The sequence below is a fragment of the Papaver somniferum genome, chromosome 4 (assembly GCF_003573695.1).
Source record: "Papaver somniferum cultivar HN1 chromosome 4, ASM357369v1, whole genome shotgun sequence".
Classification (NCBI taxonomy): domain Eukaryota; kingdom Viridiplantae; phylum Streptophyta; class Magnoliopsida; order Ranunculales; family Papaveraceae; genus Papaver; species Papaver somniferum.
The window spans coordinates 10,650,050-10,656,049 of NC_039361.1; positions in this window are offsets into that span (position 1 = coordinate 10,650,050).

A 6,000-nucleotide genomic window follows, 5' to 3' on the forward strand; every position below is an offset into this window, starting at 1 on the left:
TCTCTTGTATCCTCGGTCACAGATGGAGCTAGAACCACCTGCAATCCCTCCATTCTTCCACAAATATAATCGACAATAAGACACCATCTCAACTGAATTCCTCTCTTGGCTAAAACCTAGTACTCAATCAGTTCCAGATCCCCTTTTCATTCATCTCATTTTCACACACAAATTCACTTACAAAACCTCCATTAATTGATCATCCTTATCTTCTTCTTGTTGTCTGAAGTAGAACTGCTGCTCCTTGGTGAACACCCATCAGAGCTATGGCTACATTGACGGCAAACTAATCTGCGGACTCAGTCGACGGCTACTGGAACCAATGGCATCCTTGGGTCTTATTTTCTGCTTGTGAATTGTTAGTTTCAAAGAAACCTAAATTCATCTCCTCGTACTGCCCTTTAGCACACACATGCCAACAGCGCGCACAAGGTCATGTAGAACAGGCCCCTTTGCTGGACTATGTAGTCTATGTTGTCTTAATGGGCCGCTGGCTTGGTTTGCCTACCGGAACTGAGAAGATAGCTAGATGCTCCCGTAACTGCCAACTGAACTTCAGTGGCTGTCTTTGTTCTTACAGTGCGATTCTTCCTATGCTTTCTAACCAATAGCGCCTATGATTCCGAGAAATGCTTTAGACCTTCATTTTTCTTTGTTTGTGCCAAACCATACGAAAGTACCTAAAAACATAAAAAGCAAACGTAATATACAATTTTACAAGAAAAATAGCTTAGAAAAATGTAAGAAACCGATGCTAGAATTAGGTGTTTTAGACACCTATCAATCGACTACATTAGTATGGATGTCACAGGTGTCTCACCCTTCACTGGTAATGGAGTTCGATCTTTCATTCCAGGCCAAGCTATTTCGAAAGCAATTTTACGTAAACGTACTAAATACTTGGATGAATGTGTTTCACATGGTTAAGGTTTGGGTGTTTTAGCTTTCACTACTTTGGGGGAGCTCAGTGAGGATACTGTATATTTTTTTAAGCGTTTGAAGAATTGTTTAGTTAGTAATGATGCTGGCAGTGGTTAAGGTAGTTTTATTTTTCATAGATTGGGTGTAGCTATTCAAAAAGGGGTTGGTGCCCAGCTTGTTGCTTGGTTGCCAGCTAAAGCCTTCTACGGATTCTAATTTTTCGATAATTCAAGTTCATCATTAATTAACAAAAAAATAATAAAAATACATCGCTTAAAATATATTTTTAACTTAACTCATGGAAATATTTTCCTTGCCTCTCTCTGGATATTAATTCCATGAAATATACTTTTCATGGAACTGATCCATTTCTATGATATCAAACAAAACCTTATAGTATGAAATTTTGGTGGAACCGAGACGATCGTTGTATTTTCACTATCTCATTCTCATCTTTCTCTTATTGAATCTTTTGGACTGTCATAGTTATTCATAACTTACGATACGACTTTTTAAACTCATTCTTCTTCTTATTCCTTTTTTTTTCTTTTTGGTAATATAAGACCCCCACCATGTATTGGTTCAAGATGCACCTAATTACATATTAGACACAACAAATTTACGCGTCGCTGGATGTCCATGCCTAGACTGTAAAATAAGTTAATAAATAATATCATAATTAAGAAGCTGAATATGGCATTGGTATAATTGAGCTTATAATAAAATAAGAGAAATGGGCATTGTGTTGTAAGTTTAATAGTGTTTCGGTAAGTATATGTGTTATCGTATCCATATTACCCAGCAAAAGCGTGGAAAAAAATTCTAAAATTTGATCGTTTTGTAATTTATAAACTCTATTTTAAGTCTCGAAAGTCATATATATACACACACATACTTAGGCGCATTTTTCAATCAAAATACATTGCATAAGGCATGAAGGTTCAAAAGTTATGTCTACACTGGTTGAAGAAAAATCTCATGAGTACTAGATCACCTAATCAATGTTATGAAATATGATGAATATATAATAAAGTTAAAATTCACCTGATGGTCTTATTAAAAAATATGCTATAAAAGGCTTTGGGATATTGGAGAAAACCAAAAGGTATTTGGAGGTAAATAAGACGTTTTGCAAATGATGTTAAAACGTGCAGGAGGATCCAAAATAGTTCGCAAGATGTGGAGATTCAAATAACTTAATTTCCCAATTTACCAAAAATGTAATGCAAGCATCAATAGTAAAATTTGACATGAAATTATGACAAATAACAAACAATGCGAGATTATTGCAGAATTTTTTTTTAATATTTAAATTATTCTCAGTCCAAGTTGTACTTAAGAATTGTTTTTGTTATGTGAGAACTACTTGGGGGATTTGCTATCTCGCGAAAGTGATTGCCTCCAACAATATGAACGAGTGAATCAAGATATTAATTACTAATAGAACTCATTAATTTGAGCTTGATAAATGAAGAAAGTTTGTTTCCAAGTTTGGGATTTTAATCCCAATTAAATTTTAAGCATTCAAGTTAGATGTTGCACGAATTTACTGAATTTCCAATATGTGATGAGAAGGAGAATATCCATACATCATGAAATACACAAAAATGAATACTTTTAAATTCACTACATGTTGTTTAGAACAAGCTCGAGGTTAAGTTATTTAATTTGCATTTCATGCAGTTTAAAAAAAGGATCTAAACTCATTCATGTCTTCACTTGAGCCACAAAAAGGAAGAGTAATCAAATGAACTGTAAAGGTCATATATTTTGAAGATCAAACGGTAAGCACAATAGACATTCATGCACCTGCAAAACAAATAGAGAGAAATTTAAGTAAATCTTATGAACATAAGAAAGGTACACCAATCAAACTTAGTTTCTTGTAAATAAAAAACCAAATACGTGCGAAAAAAACATACAAATATCTTTAGAAAAGCTTTATCTACACAAGGAGTACAGACACAACTACCAAATTATATAAATTTATTAGAATAATGTTTAACAACATTTAGCCTGGTATTTTTTTAGAGAAATATCATATAAAAATAGAAAGCATCATCTAATTTGGGAAAAATTCTTTAAAAATGATACTCCCTCTGTCCTAAAATTTCTGTCCTCTATTCTATTTTCGTCTGTCCTAAAATACTGTCCAGTTTCTGTTTATAGTCATATTTTTTAGTCAAACTCTCAAATATATCCTTCAAATTTTTATAATTATAAAATTATTTTAAATATCACCAATCTAAATATTAAATGATATCTTCCTCAATATGAAAAACAAATCTACTATATCAATCCATAAAGATTTTTATTTTTATCTTCTGTTTAAACATTTCTATAAATATTATAATTACCAATGTATTTTTCTTACATACTCCATATACTCCTTTTAATTTTAGTAATAATATATCATTCAGTGGGAATAGTTTTGTAAACTCTTCCGGTCTCCTTAATATCTTGACTTAGTCAAAACGGACTAATAATTTAGGACGGAGGGAGTAAGATTTATTTTTTCAATGAACGAGAGAGTATAATATAATGGTGTAAAAGAACACATGATTAAATAATTCTTGTACCAGCGATACCAAAAAAGAAAAGGTTACAGAAAAAAATAATTCTCTTCTAAAAAAGAATCAACTACTTACTAAAATTGCAATTGCTCTTAGCAAAATTTTAGAAAATTTATTAAAAGTACATCAAAATAAGAGCTAAGATGTATTAGAGGAAACAAAATTGAAAAAATAAAAAAGGGGTAAGATATATTATGTGCCCAAAAACTGGATAGGTAGCAGGATTAAGTGAGGCCACTGAAGGATATTTGAGAGTTAGACTTAGAAATATGTTTGGTTAGTAATGATTTAAAATTTTCATTCGTACATGAAAGTTTGTCGACTCGTATATATGACATGTCTCGATGGTCGCAGAACTTCTATTTTCCACTAGTGATAGAGAGAATTAAATGGGCATGGTATTCATTATGCCAATTTTATCACTGCCAAATCAATTTGTAATTCATCTGGGGGAAAATGTGAATCCCTTATTTGCCACTTCAAGGGATTAATGTCATCCCACTTCAATCCATATTGAAGAAGTACTTTATTGAAGTAAGGTAAAATTGATTGCTTCTACTCTAAAACAGAGGATTGGGCTTTTCAATGCTAGGAAAAAAATTAAAACAGTAAACCAATCCCATTTACAATCAAAGAAATTTTGATATAGAAGTGCATGTTTTACATTCATAAATATCGTTGGATGTTAACTTAGTAGACTTGATTTCTCTCGACCTAAATTATCATGTCCCTGTTTGGACTGTCCATCAGGATATTGGACGAAAATGTAGGAAAGACCAAAATCACATGTAAGAAACTCACATGAAAAAACTTTGACCCATTTGCAAAAATGTAATTGTTATTACTTTAAAATTTATCGAGGGGATATCCAGAGGTGTGATTTAGCAAAAATGCTTCATCTTCCACTAAAACCATATACAAAAACCTGAAGAGAGCCACCGGAAAGAGCCCAAGGACTACGTATTATTTTTATGATCAAGTATGCTCGAGTCCAATCTCACAACTATTTTAGCCTTGTACGTAGATGTTTCCTTCAGTTCCTGCAGAAAACTGATGTAGAACAATTCAATGAATGCCAAATTATTTACCACATATACAAATATAAACAGAGGTGTGTTGAATGAAAATTTCTTTTAAATAAAACCTCAGTATTTTGTATTCATTTTATGTATTTTTTTTAACCTCCTCGACCATCAAGTCATACTCTCCATTGATGTGATTGAGGGAAAGTTGTTCATCTTACACCTTGCAGATCATTGTAGAAATTATTTTGAGGGACTCTACTACCAATTTCCTCAGGGTTAGTACTCAATTGACTATCTAATCATATTATGAAGCGAAAGCCTGAGCTTGTTTAGCTCATCTTAAAAGAGACATTACAACAAATTTCTACCAATAACAGTTTTAAGAATAAAATGAACAAAATATATCCAGTTAACACCAGATTGTGGAAAACATGCAGTTACCTTCTAGATTATATAAGAGAAGTGTATTATCGTTTATGTTAAGGTAGTTCGTGCTGGTGCGCATGTATAAGAGTTAGGACGGTGGGGACCTTGTGAGACAATGAAAAACATCTGACGCTCTCCAACAAGATTATTAGTCTCTAGCTCCCAACTCAAATATGGAAAATCATATCTAACCTACAAAAAAGAAAATCTAGTTCGTCGTCTTGAAGGGGCCGATGAAGAATAAGCTTCTACTTAAGGATCACTTGTCAAAGTTGGAATCACCGGTGGTTGGTGCGTTGGAACACCCAATTTCGGTAATGCTTTACGTAATGCGACAAAATCCAATGGATGTCTAACTTCTTCACAATTATTGGATCTGTAACCGACTTGTACCATTGGTGGTACTGTTCTTTGTCACAAAGGGTCAATTTAGTCTCATAACTTATCCATTCTTTTCTCTTCGGTGATTCATATTTCAAGCTATACATGGTAGTTATACGTGGAGGGTTATGTGACTCTCCAACTCGACCAACTGACTTTCTAGCACATCTCTCCCCCAATAAATAAACACCAATAACATGAGTGTACAACGCCATATGCTGGAGTGACAAATTCTTTGATCAGTTGGGTCTTATCAGTGTTGAGTTCCTCAAAATCCACATATAACATCTAAATAACATTATTTTTGATCCTAATCATGCAATGGTATATATCCACAACTGAATATTATCTCGCTCATTATTGTTTTGTTTTGGATACCAGTTATCACCTTCATACCTTACTATGATTGGGAAATATTTCTTCTTGTAGTCATAAAGTTTTGGTACACTAATATTTAAAAATGTGTACCACCAAAGTTATAGTAAAGCACATACAAAACAAAATAAACAACATTTAATATAACTTGCTAGATATTTATAAACTGATTTAAAGGCAAAAGAATTATCATATTTACCTCAAGGAGGTCCCATAAATCAAGAATTTATTATTTGGATGTAATGGATATTGTTTTTTTTTTCTTCCAATAAATCATAAACTTTTCCATTTCAGTTTTT